Genomic DNA, 16,009 nt, shown 5'->3' on the forward strand with positions numbered 1-16,009 from the left:
CCTTCTAATTATTTATTAAAAAGTGCTTTCAGAATGAGATGAAGCATCTTGCAGAGGTACAGACTAATTCCTTGTCCGCAGAATGCAAAGGGCACCTGACTGCAAGAATTAAAACCGTGTTTCTTCAAAACTGAAATGCTTCACAAACTGAGTTTGCTGAAGATTTTGTTTTGGATACAAATTCTGGAAGGGAGAAAAGGGTATTTATAAGACACGAGAACCTCCTGTTTTAGTATCTAGGGACAGCAGCGTTTCAGTTTTGTTTTAGTGCAGTGTTGAAATTAAAATCTGAAACGGGAAAAAAAAAAAATCAAACAAAAAGCCCCAAACAAAGCCCAGGGGAAAAAAAAAAATCCTACTACTGCATCAATGTCTAAAGGGTTTTACTGACCCAAATTAGCTCTTCTGCTGTTGTGGCAAAGAAACTTCATTCACAGTTTTGCAAAATACTGAGACTGGTTCCGCTTGGGAAAGAAAAAAAACCCCACAAAACAACAAACAAACCAAAAAAACCCACCATGCTTACCTCACCCCACCCCCCCAACCCAACCCACCCCCCTACCCCCCCCCCCCAAAAAAAAAAGAGAAAAAGAAAAAGCAGCTGCATTTGGAAGTCTTTCCTAAAATGCTTCCCCACTCCTCCTTGCAAATCCAGTCATTGACTGGCTCTCAATTCAGAAAGAATAGTGAAATTTTCTGACATTACAGGCCAGCCAGTCTTTCTAAGGTCAAGAGGCACAAGATGCACGCACTGGAGAACTCAGGGGAGAGGGAGCCAGGACTAGTTCACAAGCAGGAGCTGACACCAGCTCACCAGGCAGTCTGATGCCCTGCTGGGAGATGCCCCCACAAGGCTGAGAGTGCTGAGGCTCTAGGAAAACTCACTATGCTGAAGCCTGGATTTCTTCCTACCCCTGTTTTCAGGTCTGAATCACCCCAAAGTAGTGCAAACATCCCAGAGACCTGGTACACAGGAACAAGTCAAGCTCCTTGTGAGCTGCTTGAGAGCCATACTTATGCCACTGCCTGGGCCCAGCAGAACAGCTCCTTGGGTGCAGAACAGTCAAGAAACACTAATAAAGAGAAAGCTGTAAGGACAAAGGACCCAGCGGATTTCACAGGATGTAGACGTCAGAGAGCAAAGACAGAATGAGGTCAGAGTCTGATCTATAACCCAGGGAGCACAGCAAGCTATATCTAGGCCAACAGTTTGCTGTAATCTTGTTACTTAATGGGAGGCGGAGGGAGAAGAGGGAATATCTTTGGAACTCATACAACCACCAAGTAATACGTGCTTAAAAGCAGGCTAGACGAGGAGTAGAAACTTAAACCACTCTAAACCGTACCACAAGCACTTCAGCTCACTAGCAGGCACTGCCTGTTACGTAGCTATGATGTGGTGCAAAATGACTTTGGAATTATGACTGCAGGTTCTCCTGTTTGTGACTCCCACCTTGCCAGCCATCTTCTGCCAGGACAGCATCAGCTGTGTGTCTTCTCATGTGCAGACTCACCTCTGCTTGGGGACTCAGGTCTAAAACATTCCTACCCTTTTGTCTTCATAACTGGGACAGGGCAGAGTATAGCTGTGTTTATTCCTGGAGGAGCCTTTAATTTTCATTACCATCTAAGTTAATTTCCTATTAGGAAGAGGTTGGAAGCAGAATGTCAACTTTCTTGGAAGGAAGAAGGAAAAAAATCGCAACCGAACAACAAATCCAAACCAGAAATATGCTAAGAACATGGCAAGCAGATGGCTGTTTTTGTTTTGCTGTGTGTGCGGGAGTCATAGGTCTAGGATTTCATACCAGGGAGGAATTTCACTTTTACAGCTATCAGCAGAAAGCCTTTCTAATGCTGCTTATATAGTGACTTTGAGCCAAACACATCCTCTGTACATCACATGCTTTTGATACCCTGGCCACTCTGCTCAATACCAGCCCACCCTGTACTGCTGTGTAGGCTTTGCCTGGCTGTATACAACTGCTCTAATACAAACATGAAGACAAGTGCCATGTTGTAAAGATTTGTTCAACATAGAAGCATGGACTCTCTCTCTGATTAAGGTGGGGCAGAAGGATGAAGCATTTTAACAGGGAGGTAACAGGCTCACCAGGAAGGAAACATATTTCCTCTCCTGCTCTTAATAACAGCGTGGAGAATTTTCTGACTCTCAAACTATTAATCATACATAAGTTACAGACACCAATCTGCATTTAATGACAATGGAGGGCATCTCTGCAGAAAGAGATGATTACTAAACAATACTTATGGAAAGCCTTAGGCTCAACCAAATCTCCATGATCCAACAGGGATAACACTAGGCATGCCAGGCCATGGTGAACCTTTTACTTTGGCTCCAAAGATGTCAAGAAAATATGAGGGGCAGGGCATACAGCTTACCCTTCTGTCTAGTTGCTACACCTAACTGTTCGGTGAACACAAAAGCACTAACTGGGGGTTTTTGCTTGTTTTTTAAAAGGCCACACTACTACCAGGGGATGCAAAACCAATATCTAGATTAAGCAAGTGAACAAGAGTCAGTGATTAATCAGCCAATTTAGCGGCTCCAGTCTTCTTCACCTATCTCTTCTAATTGTCCACAAGTCCCTGTGGAAACAGCAGAAAGCAGTAACATCACATTAGAGAAGAGACCCATGGGACTAGCTGTACTAGGGTAGAGTTAATTCATGATTTTTGTCAGATCCTAGCCAAGCCTGGAAGAAAACCTGTCCCACTGACAGGGTAGAAACTAGCTTGAAGACAGTAATGGCTCCATACTCAATGAAATAGAAATGACTCCATTAAGAAAAATTCCAAGAAACAATTGTACAGTGACTCAGCTGTACACAGTAGCTTCTTAGTTCATGGGGTGCGTAAGGCATCGCCCACACTCCACACACCTAGTCATTCTGCCTCTTGCTCTGGGTGCTCCACTGCTTGCGCAGGGTATCCCACCCTCTTCAAGAGAATAATGATAAAAAGCACCCTTTGTGTCACTTGTGATGCACCAGGATTTGAATTAATTTCCACAATAACTCATCAATTTCATCAGCAAGTGCAGAGTACAAAGCAGTTTTAACGCAACTCGAAAACTATGAAGTACTTTATCACTATGCAGTACTATCACTATGCAGGCTGTCTCTACCACAGGGCAGATAAAGCTAAGAAAAATAAAACATGATAATAAATAAATAAAAAAAAAGTTATTTTACTGCCAAGGAACTTTCTGAACACAGGTATTTTGTGTGTGCATTTCAGACAGCCGTAGGCTTAACTATGGGAACCTGAGATATGAAGAAAGCATGAGACAAGAGGTTAACTTCTATCTTGAGGAGTCATGAAAAAAACATGAAAAGAAGAGCCCAGACTCTTTTTAGCTCTTGCCTCTTTTTAATTTTATTAGTATGTCTCCAAAGCTGTAACTATTTATTTTCATTTTTTACCTCATATAGTGCATTGCCCAACAAACTCTTAACTGCTAAAATGGTGACTCTTCAGGACCAAGGTGACTATGCACTGCTGGATAATTTTTATAGCCCTAAGAGGATGCAATCAGTACAGCAACAACAGCTCAGCTTTCAGCAGCCAAAGAGTTGCTTTGTCGCAGCTGCAAAAAAAAAAAAACAGAAAAACAATCCACTGTATTTTAGAATATAAATTTCCCAGTGCAAGGGATATGCTCTGATATACTCTGAATATCATATCGGGGATGAGTAATATTGAAACAGTTCAAGGTAAAACTTTGTTTAAGCCAAAACTCAGCTTGACTGTAAATTCTCTGGGATAGAAAAAGGGTCTTTCTGTCCTGGTTTTATGCAGCTTCTAGAACAATGGGGTCAGGTCCCCCTAAGGGCTACTGCCTTGTACATAGCAAAACCCCAAACCAGCATTTACACTTGACAAAAATCTCTCTGGCTACCACTGTAAATACGGATTTAACTAAGTACTCAGCCTGAAAGACTAATAAAGGTCCAGGATGATCATTTAAAATACCAGTTATCACAGTAACTGGTAGAGGAACATCATGATTGTGCAGATCTTAGAGACTAGATGCCTAGATCTAAGAAAAGCTTATTACTGAAATTATTAGGCTGCAAGGGAAAGAGGTTTTAAAAACACACGCAAATAGCAACACTCCTTGAAAACAACTGCGCTTATAGGATCCTGTAATAATAAACTAACATGGGGAAAAGCAAGCAAGCAAACAAGCTTGAATATCTACATGAGATAAAATAATAACAACCAAAAAACCCAGGCAGTACTGAGTCTATTCTGAGAATGTTCTCAAAAATAAAACTTCCTTCTCAAAACAGAAACAATCAGTCCTGACAAACTCACTTCACTTTATATACAAAACAGATTTGAGTTAGTTACAACAGGATAACTCCAGTCGGAGAAATCTAAGGAAAAAATAATATTGATATCAAGTTTCTGCTTCTCAGACTCCTCAACCTAGGGGCTGATTAGGTTTAAAAAGAAGTTAAACAACAATATGATGAAAAAAGAGGCCATGCCCCTGGCATATGGTATTATAAACACAGGAAAGTGCCAGTATAAACCTTTATTGGGAGACTGGTTTCTTTGTCAAGCCGTGCCTTTCTTCCAAAACATCCTTGCTGCCATATGTCTGCATCTCGCCAGCTGCAGACCTAATAAGAGACTTCTTATTCATGCTGTATAATGTTTTACAGGTTTGCCACGGGGGTCACTCGCTGTGAGTCATTTACGTCACAACCCCAACAGCCTTGGAGCTGCCAGGAGCCAAGAAATGTAGGTTGGCGGAGGGGAGAGGAGGGGGGTGAGAGGAAACGGCACATCAGGCTCAGAGCAATGTGATTTTGTCTCCTCACTGGCGCGTTGAAAGCTGGGCTTTCTAACTTGCTCTTCTGCCCCAAAGGGCTCTGAGGCCTTACTGCTGTTTTTACACTTAAGAGGGGAAATTAAATACACATATTTAGATGAAGACTGCTGAAAGATTTTATTCCCCTTACTCTTGTTCGGCACCTCATTATTTGCACTAACTCTGCAGTTATAACAGGCCAGCCATCAGTTTTTGCAACCTATTTCAAATATTTCATGTGTTTCTAAAATACAGATGAAAGACACGCCACGCACACGATGGAGTGGTTGTAGGTATTTATCTGAGGAGAAATGGAGCTAGCTGCCTCATGAAGTCAGGTTTTCAAAAGAAAAACTGCTACCCCACCCTCACAATTTATCGCCCTGATCTGGCTCTCCATAGTGGTTTTGGTTTTGGTTTTGCTTCATATTTGAATGGGAATCCACTAATTGTAGGGAAAATGGCTTTTCAAATCTGTGTATTATTATGGTGCTGGAATCATGGAGAAGAAAGAAACAATCACTACAGCAAAAAATAAAAGGTAAAGGACTAAATCTGAAGCTGTGACTGGAGGGATCAGCGAGTGTCTTCCATCTGCCTGCAATGCTGAAGGCAGGGAAATATTTGCCTTTCCTCCTCACTCCTTTTCCTATAAACAGGGAATGACAGAGATGGATGGAAAAATGAGGGCAAGGTAGAAATTTGCTCTTTTTGCTGCTGGAATAATTTGCTGATTTAATGGCCAATAGACTCAGTGTTGAACAATCCAGTCCGGCACACCCGATTCAGAGCCATGCCAAAGAATCTGTGCACTGTAGGCAGCAAAGCTGCCATATATTCAACCAATAAGTGATGAACAACGAAAGGTGGATCTTTTAATTGTTCATTTCCAGTTGAGTCAACATTTCAAGGACTTTTGGTTTTAAGAGCTGGTATTCAGAAGGTGTAAAACTGAAAAGGGAGGGGGCACTCTTGAAACATTGTCAGTTCTTGCTTCACTTTGCACAGGGCTTTTGCTTTCCTTTCTGTCTGACTCAGGGGACAGGAAGCTTTTTACTTCAGTATACCCCCATTACCTTTTAAAGGTTTCAAACTGTCCAAGTGTGAAGCCCACAGAAAGGCGAGCCTCGCTCAGATGATCACTTTTTTTTTTGAATGCTAGCAAATCACTAACAAGGCAGGACATTTTATTTGGTAAGGAAACAGTTGCAATGGAAAGTATCTTGGAGAATACGAGGCAGGTACTTCCATGGAAAGTTTAATAGCTACAAGAGTTCATTTGCTAAAATTTTCAGCATTTAAATGTGTTAGTTTTTTTGGGTATTTTTCACATAAAAGTTTTCTATGTCTCTGTATCTCACCTGATCACTCTACAGCCATGATTTGAAAGTGCACATCAGTGTGCTTTAAGAGCTCCAAGTCTTGAAGACATATAGCCATATGAAAACTGCAACTACCTTTCAAAATACTAGTCTTCCAGACTGAGCCTGTCATACCAAACCAAACTTAGAAAACCAGTAAGGACAGAAGGTGAAAACCATAACCAAAGCAGCAAAATATGCCAAAAGACTCTTTTAAATAACTTTCTTTGGTTAAAACTATGTATGGCTAAAGATGTAGCACCGGTACTTGTAGGCTATAAATGCACTATCTGCGGAAGTGCAACAAAACCCTGTGCATCCCCCCATCTCCAGCTTCTGTAGGAGCAGAGAGGGATGGAGGAACAAAGCAGTCTGGGCAAATCCAGAGAGACATTTCTGAATTCAAGAAAGCCTCTCACCGGAGAAATACAGATCTTTCAGGTCAGCAATCCCTAATCAAGGCTGGAAATAGCACTTCACAGCTATGACGCACTTTATAGCGGCATGTTAAAATTAGTTATTATGAGCACTGAAACTACAGTAGCTCTGCTGGGAGTCCTGTTAATGAATGTACAGGAAGTGTAGTACTAAAGTCCTGTGGCACATACACGTGCACACGATCCTGTCAACTAACCTATAAACATTATGTGCACTAAATCCAAAGTCACGGCCCTAGTCTATTTTTTGCCATTCTTCCCATAAGGGAAACTAAAAATAGGCCCATGAGAACCATGCATGAGACTCTACTCTCCAAACATTTAACTTTTCCAGCAAGAAAACTGCCTAGCACTGTTTTTGAAGAGATTCTTCAAGGAGTTTGCATTATATAGATGAAGAATATATTTTTATATACACACACACACTAAGCTAAACATAAACCTAAGAAATTGTGGGTGCACACTATTACCTATTTACATATATCTCCAAAGTTTACTTATATATTATTTATCAAGATAAAAATAAAGACCTGCAGAAATCAGGCGCATGACCTCATGCAACTCTTCTGCATAATCACTGCCATGTAATCAAGGGCAGTTACAAAGCCAGGTGTCAAAGAATCTTGCTGATACATTGGAAAAAGTAAGAGCTGTTAAATTTAAAATGAAAGACATGGCAGCAAGAAAAAAAGAACAAAACCTTGCATATGCAGCACCTGCTGTCTCTGCTACAAGGTCTTTTCCATGCAGTATGCAAGGCAGCCAAATTGCAGGCAGACTACCCTCAAATGCTGCAGGTATCAGAAAGCCATATAAGAATGGAAACCAGAAAACTTCCACGTTCCCCCCCTGCTCCCCCAGAGAAATGCTACCCTGGTATTAGGATAAATAATCTTCCTGTTGCTACGCCTATGACATCAGAATGGGCATGTACAGTCTCTGGCTGCAACAAGCTCAGGGGAGCAGATGGCTGCAGAGGCAGATGGCAGCTTGCACAGGTTCTGCCAGGCTGGGAACGCACAGTTCTGCATCTTCCAGTGAGGAAAACAAATGCTGGGAGACACCAAACCAAGGCTGAACTGACTTCCTTAAAGCCTAAGATGTTTAATTTCAGGTGACAACACTTCAGAAAAGAAGTGCTAGATTTCTGCAGTGATGCTCAGCACTGAAATGTCTTGGAAGACTCCCTGCACCTTGGTGGAAAATTGCCTGAGTGTTTGCCTCAGCCTACCATCATGAACTCCAGTTCTATCTCATTTCATTCATTAACAGTAGTACTTTGTGCTTACAGACTGATGAACTGCTTCTTCACAGATTTTTAAATACTTTTGAGGAGACCGAACAGCCTTATCTCCTTGGCAAAATAAGGAAACGGGGGTAAAAAGTTCCATTACCTTCTGCTGTAAAGCTGAGAGTCACCGCCAGGAAAAAAGCCCGAGTGGCTTAGCTCCAGAGCACTCTATGTCCACCACATGTGACTGCAAAGTGATAAGGTCATGGGGAACTGGAGGGAAGGTGGAACAATCCTGGTAAGAAATCTGTAGTATCAATGAACAGAGACAGGGAAGTTTGATACCCATGGTGGGACTCAGCAAGGAGTTGGGATTAGCCAGGTCACAGTGGGAACTCATGGAATGAAAGAGATGGGGAGCCCATGGTACAGAGGAAGACAACCGGACAGACTAAGGACTGGGGTCTTCAGCAAAACATGCCACCACTGAACTTCTTAATGGTGAGAACAGGCTGGGGACTACGAGGATAGATGAGAAATTTGAGCCAGGGAAAAGACTTGTAAGATGCATCAAAGACAGAGAGACTTGGGAGAAGTGTGCCAAAGCATCCACCCCACAGAGAACACACACATTTGGAACATGGGCTACAAGATGTGACACTGTCGTGGCCAGGAGACAGTCAGAAATCCAGTCATCCTGGGTTACTGGTTCACCTGAAGAATGAAAACCTTGGGGAGATCTTTAACTCAAAAGTCCAATTTTACTTCACTCTGTATTCTATTATGCAGCATGCAGCTTAATAAAATGGCCACAAAATATTTCACTACAGAGTCCTGTCTCCTTTGGCAGGTAGAATAGGTGCTGCCTATAAACATGTCTGAATGATGAGGCTGCGTTTTCTTCAGTATATATAACACTAAAATTTCTTAACTCCAAGCTATGGAAATTCTCCATATCTTTTTTTTCTTGGACCTTTTAACATTCATCACCATAGTACCTGCAAGCTTCAGAAATACTTATTTGAATACGAGTTCCTTAAGAAGAGAGCAGTAAGACAAAGACTGTCAGGTCAAATACATCTACTAATTTGAAAGGTACAGTATGAGAAAACAGAGGCCTATTTCTGAGAATTCTTCATGATGTATTAATAATTTCCACATTCAAAACAGTTCCCATTGATCTCTGGAAGCATTCAGTAAATAAGATAAGGAGTCGAGCAGTCATAAAAACAGGAACTCACTCATAAGAAGATGGATTTTAAACAAATTGCCTAGTGCTGCACAAAAAGTCAGCACTCTAGGGCATCGTTCACCTATGTTAACCCTGAATTTTTTCCTTCTGCAATCTTCTGACTCATTCTCTAAACACATTCTGGCATCCTCAAAAATGTAATCTAAGAGCATACTACTTCTCTCAGTACAGAGCAGTTTTACACCCAGCAGCGACTGGGTCAAGGAAAAGAAATCTGCAGAGATGCATAGGAGACGGATGTTATTTTTTAAAGGCTTAGGAGACAAAGTGAACACAAATGGGATAATGGGATATAGGCTAGTTAAGCTCATGCAGGCTATCATAATTTTAGCCCTCTCCTTATTTCTGACAGCTCAATAAATCCTTTTACAATGTTTTCCAGTGGAGTTTTATGAGGTATACAGTCAGAAAAGTGAGACCCGTCTTCATTTCTGCTTCAAGTTTCATGAATATTTAAAAGATGCAGCAAGTTAAATCATCCAGTGTGAACAGGCTCAGAAATTGTGTCTTGTTAAAGTATAATCAAAAAACATTTTAGGCTCAGATTTATTTTTTTCTCAGTTACACAAGACAGCTTCTATTTACCTGATTCAGCAGAAACATTAGTCTCTATCTGAAAGAAGATACCAACCCTTCAGTCATAAGCACAGGTAGCCACATGCTGCCTTTAAGAAGAAAATAAAAAAGGTTAAAAACCTCTCCTGTTTTCTAAATGTATTCTTCATTTAAGACCAATATTGTTTTGCTAACTATCTATTTTCCTGAGACCTTATTCCTTACCTAATAATTCTAAACTTGTGTTTTGATAGTGTTCTTCCAGATGGGCTTTTTTGACATGCAGTGTTATTTAGTTCTTGGTGCTTCTAAGTAATCTACTTCATTTTGGAGGAAAGGAAAAAGGTGAGAAACAACATTACAGTGAAGCCTGCCGAAGAATAAATAGGCACTTGCATTTTAGACTGCTTCTTTATCAGATGTCTCATTCAATGGAGGATGTTGATATTTGTGCTCAGATCAGGGAAAGACAGAGGGAATGAACATTTGAAGTCCAACTGGTACAGCAGCAATTAGCTGAGTTCATAGGGACTGTAAAACCAAGGGAGATCTCAATGTCAATTTGCTGTTTAAGCCCTCAGACTTTCTCCCTCATTCAGAGTTAATTTTAAAATATTTTTTTCTCTGGCAAACAGGTCTGTAAAGCTGAATATTTACTGATTCCAAGCTCCAAGCAGGAAAGCTGCAAAATATCAAAATAACTAATTACAAAGAGTATCTTTATATTGAAACATAAAACTTTCCTACATCAGCCTTACTGCTTACAGTAGCTCTAGTGACCTGGTCAACATGAAGAACTCTGCTTTATTAAAATATTAACATTTTTATATCCCATATAAGCACCTTTCTGGGGGGAAGGGGGAGATGGTTGGTTGGTTGGTTGTTTTGTTTTTTTTTGGGGGGGGGAGTCTGGGGTTTTGGGTTTTTTTTTGAAACCGTATAAAGTTCCTGGTGTTGAGTTCAAATTAGCTTTTACTCCGTACTGGGTTTCAAAGACTAATTGTACCTACTACTGCACATTTAGCAGAAAACATATGCTTACTATAATTATGTTTTTAAAAAACCTAGGCCTCTTCAGAAACATGGATCTTTGGCTACATGTGCTCTATTGCCCAGAATTACCTTTGCCTAAAAATTTAAATTCTACCAAAAAATTAAGCTGCCCCTTTTTTTTTTTTTTAACTCACTCTCCTCAATCCAAAACAAAATGGTTAAATTAAGCTATATATAATTTTGCTGGCTCACTTTAGACTGTAAAGATAAGAACATCAATGCTTCAGACCAAATCGAACTCCTCCTCAGCAAACGACTCAGTGAGACATCACACTACTGGTGCTAGCTGTAGCCTACCACTCCCTCAGGTTGCAAGCCATTATCCCTCCTGAGCTGCTGAAAACACAGCTCCCACTTGACTTCATGAGCATGACAACTCCACTGCACTGTCACAGTTTCTCTGATGCAGAGGGTGCTAGAGCCATTGGGGTCTACTAAAGTTGACAGGTCAACTGTCAACAGTTGACAAAGGGGTGGACAGAACTTCAAGTAGTATCAGGAATTAAAGAGGTCAGATTCAGCAATCAGAAAATACATATGAAAAAGACTAGTGTCACAGTGAGAGTCATAATTGCTTTTTGGACAGAAAGGGACATATCAAACATGTTATGCACTAACAACCACACAAATGATCACCTTGTAATCAGAAATATCTGACTAAGAAAAAAAGTCCAAAACACAATTGCTTTCTCCTTTTCTACGTGTAATAGGGACTCATGTTCAAAAACCAGTTGTGTCCCCACCTCTTTCTCCTAAAGGAATAAGGAATTAAGGAGAAATGCTAGAGCTGGAGAGAAGACAGAGAGCTCCAGGCAAGGAGCCTAGGGAACAAGCAGCACCTTCTTTTGATTTCAGGAGCTTCTTAAGGTGGCTCTTTGACATGTCTCCCCCAGTAAGCCAACAACCATGAGGAAGAAGGCCAGTCACTTCATCTGAGCTGTGGGTCTTCATGGGGGACAGAGAAAAATAACCATAAGGAGAGGGAGGAAGGCTTGGTTTTGAACCAAGGAGATGAGGAACGGCTGGCCAAGCCAACCCTTTGGTCCTCACTGCTGCCACCAACTCCTCTCTCATGGCTGGAGCCAGGGCAAAAGCCCCTGTGGCTCTTCATGAAAGGTGTGCAAAGGCAGTGGAGATACCAGGCAGAAATCTGTCCTTCCTGTCCCTCCCCCATACCCCTTTGGGCCAAATTCTAACAAGAAGCAGAGAATGGGAAAGGTGAACAAATATCTTGCCTTTTGCTATGTTATTTACAGCTTCAGCTTGCTTTCCACTCTGCTTTGGGCAGTTTGAAGTAGTAAAAATAACATAAGCAATATCTTTTGACTGCTGCCCTGGGCAGGGAGATGGCACAGAAGTCACATCTGGGTCAACACAGTCAGGTTGCACATTTTAATGTAAGTTGCAGTAAATTCTACAATATAAAAAAGTCTGCTAACTTGATCAAGAGAGGCCACCCAGCATTATTTCCTTACGAGGCACAATGACAGTACTTTGTAAAAGACACAAAAGGTCTTGTCTCATGATAATTATGAATTCAGTAGAAAAATATGGAAATTCCTAAAGGTAAGAAAATATCTCCCTTCTGAAAATACTTAGCATTTCATTTCTCTGCATCAGACCCACAGGAGAGGCTGCAGTGGGTAGGTGAGTACTGCAGAGCTGCTATAGTAGTATCTTCAAAAGACTGTTTTAAGGTTTTCCCAGTGAATCAGCTTGTACTGGTGGGAGGGAAAAAAAAAATAACAATAAAATAAAAAACTCAACAACAACCACCACCACCACAACAACAAAATAAAAACAAACAAAAAAAAATACCTAACCACCAAAAACCAAAACCCAGAGAAGAACCCAAAGCAGCCAACTGCTCATCAGTGCCTCTCTTGTGAGGAGAGGTCATACTTTCCAAAGTCAACATTTTTCTTCCCTCTCTGGTTTGGGGGGAAGGGGGCAAAAGAGGATTTATTGAGAATTTACAGACCAAAATAAGATGAAGCTGAATGCTTTTTAATTTCATCTACACAGTGACAGTCTAGATAAAGTTCTTCAATTCCTTTGTCCAGACCTGAAGTTGTTTAAGAGCAAGATGTGAAAGATACCACTTCCACATTTTCTTCATTACATCACTAAATACGACTTTACAAGCAAAGGAGCCTACATGATGCAAGCTAAACCTCTTTGGAGAGGAAGACTGTTTCTTTTGGACTTCCTTACAGGCTTCTGAGGCCAACGGCACAGTTGAAATTCAAGTATTTGAAAATCCAAACATGGAATTTTCTTCCTCAAATGCTCTATCTAGCACCAGTACGTGAAGGAGCAGGAAAAAAGCAGATTCTTCCCATCCCTCTCTAATTTTCCATTTTTCATTAATTTCTCTTCCCAACTTCCCTTCCCCCCCACAAAAAAAAAAAAAAAAAAAAGGAGAACTTTCCCCCTTCCCTCCTTTTTGTGGGCAAGGAATAGGAAATAGGAACCTGAACCAGCTTCCCAGACCATTCTAAACATGTAGGCAGCCTGTTCAATTCTTTATCTCTCCCACTGGCTCCTTGCCATAATGAGCTCAGAAAACACAGAGCCATCCCCAACTATTACAAGCACCAGACTGTTCTGCTTCTGCAGACTCCACCAGTGAAAATGATGAAGCAAGTCAGGAAAATATCCCTCCTGCCCCTGCCTTTAATTTATAATTGACCCCTTAGATCCTCTCCTTGGAAGTGTCTGAACTTTTCCTTGAGGTAGGCCAGCCTAATGACAGAAAAAACAAAATCTCAATATTCACTTTAAGAAACATCAGGCATAAAAGAATGAAGTCCCTGAGGAAAAGTGAAGGGGAAACTTGGAAGTGGCAAGACTTGGAGGACAAACCCATGACAATGTAGTCTTTCTTGCAAGCACGTCTGTGAATTTCTAGATTACTCAAGCAGTGCTTTTCAATACTACTTGCTAGGGAAACAAGCAACAAAAAAGAAAAGAGAACCCCAAAAGCAACACACTTTTTAAAATTATTATTATTATTATTATTATTATTATATGTAGCTTGTCATTTTTGTCAGAAAGAACACCAAGGACCCATGAGAAAAAGTAGATAATGTAGTAGGTACTATGTATCTGTGAGTAGATAATGGCACCTGAGATACAAGGAGCTAGTAAGAAATAGTTATTTCTCATAGTTATTCTGTCTAGAGACTGAGAAACTCAATACATTTGTCTAATACATTTTATCATCTGTGTTATTGCAATAACAAACATCCTGGAAAGACACGGAACCATTACCTTGTCATCTTGACCGTTCAGGGTACATCACCACCTCTGCGAAAAACCATGAAGCCACAAAAGCCCACAGGACTAGCTACAAATTTGGGGTTACTATGAATGATGACAAAGGCTAGAAGAGAAGCTGGTACTTCACTGCCACAGATCAATACTGAAGATGCACTCCCAAAAGAGCATTACAACATTTGGTCACAACCTGAATCCAAAGCCCAAACCTGCACCAGTCACAGTTCTACAGTCTCACATCCTGAAAATTTAGTTTTTATTTTCTATGAATGCAAAGAAAAATCTTGATCTCCAAATCTAACAAAGAAGATATCGAGCTTAGAATGGCCAAAGTTCTTTAAGAAAACAGTACAATTAAAACATTACAGGTAAATACCAATTTGGATTAATTATGAGGTTACTGAACTCTGAGAACCCACTTAAACATACAGTTTATTGAATCATGAATAATTTAGATTGAAAAGTACCTCTCGAGGTCATCTAGTCCAAATGCCTGCTTAAAGTAGGGTTCACATTAATGTTAGATTAATTTAGGGTGTTTGTTCAGGTGAGCTTTCCATCCCTAGGGTAGATGTGCCATAGACTTTCTGGGCGTGGTTCTGGTGTTAAAACTACCCTCGGTATGAAAAATTCTATTTAATCTGATTTTCTCTTGCTCCACTGATTGCCTGTGGACTTTACAGTATACACCTTTGAGTAAACTTGGGTCCAGCTTCCCTATAATCTCCTTTTAGGTAGTCTGAAGACAGCAAAGAGATAGCAGCCAGCTCCTCAGCTCCTGTTCTCAGCCTCGGTGGCCACTCCACTCGACTTACTCCTGCTTGGCACAGGAGTAAAGCACACATGGCATATCACAGGATGCCTTAGAATCCTTGGAGGGAAGGATTACTTCCATCAGCTGGCCAGCTACACTCTCAAAAGGGCAGCGGGCTCATGGTGAGCCCCCATGGCCAGGCGGGTGCAATGATGACTCAGGGTCTGGCCTGACTCCTTGCTTACTCATTTCCCTGGAACTATGACTGACTTTTGAGCTAATCAGTCAAGAGTGCTAATGGACTGCTGAAAAGGGTAAGTTGCTACTTTTGTCCTCATTAATGTGTCCTGATTCAGAGTATTCTGCCTATTGCTAACACCAGAGTGCTTTGACCCAGTGCACCAGGACTGACTGATACTGTGACAAATGTCAAAAAAGTAGTTTTTGTGAGAAAGACAAAAAAGTGTCAGTATCTGACTTAACACCACCTATACAACAAAAAAGACTTTGTATCGAAGAACAGGCAGCCATAAGGCTGACAGCTGTTCAACAGATATTGGACTAATGCCATAGTACCATGAAACTCTATCCTTTTAAATTAAAGAGATTCTTAGTGTTACAAAACAAAACAGACAACCAGTAACCGAAAATAAATCTCCCTCTTACTCCCAATAGGAAACAAAACAAGAAAACCACATCAACTATTCATCAAACAAAACACCTGGTTTCCGGCATACAGTCCTCAACTCTGCACTCAATCACAGTTTCGGACTTGTCATACCATGAATAGGGAGGAAATACTTTCATCTGAAAAGCAAATGCAATTATACTAACGAAAGAAGGCAAGTGTTCAATCTGCTGGCATCATAGCTCCATCTACCTTCCTAGCTTCCAGAGCATGTCCAGCTTGCAGAGTAAACTGTAAGTCATTTATGCTCCCAGGTGTTTCTTCAGAGAACAGAGCCACACTGCTTTAGTAGCACTCAAGTAAGTGTCAGTGCTATGTAGAGAACATTTACCCAAGGCTTCTGCACCCCCACCCCCCGCAAAGAATACCTCTCTTACAGCAGGTACAGTATAATACTATCTTAATTGTTTAAGTTCTTCCCTCCATCATGCCAAAAATCTTTTGAGGTTCTGCCAAGAATATTTAACTAAGTGCTCCCTTAGGTGGTAAAGGAAAAACTCCATTTCATCCTTTTTTTTTTTTTTTTTTTTTTTTTTACTCTCACATTACCAGAGAT

The 16,009-nt window shown here is 40.8% G+C and overlaps 1 protein-coding gene across 3 annotated transcripts in view; it reads right to left on the bottom strand.

Moving 5' to 3' along the window:
- PDE3A (phosphodiesterase 3A) overlaps positions 1-16,009 on the bottom strand; it is a 251,151-nt gene that overhangs the window by 110,959 nt on the left and 124,183 nt on the right. The window lies entirely within an intron of this gene.

This window comes from Pezoporus flaviventris, unplaced genomic scaffold (genome assembly GCF_033815535.1).
Source record: "Pezoporus flaviventris isolate CSIRO_AGI_PZ_B2104156 unplaced genomic scaffold, CSIRO_AGI_Pfla_v1 ptg000002l, whole genome shotgun sequence".
In the NCBI taxonomy this organism is placed as follows: Eukaryota; Metazoa; Chordata; class Aves; order Psittaciformes; family Psittacidae; genus Pezoporus; species Pezoporus flaviventris.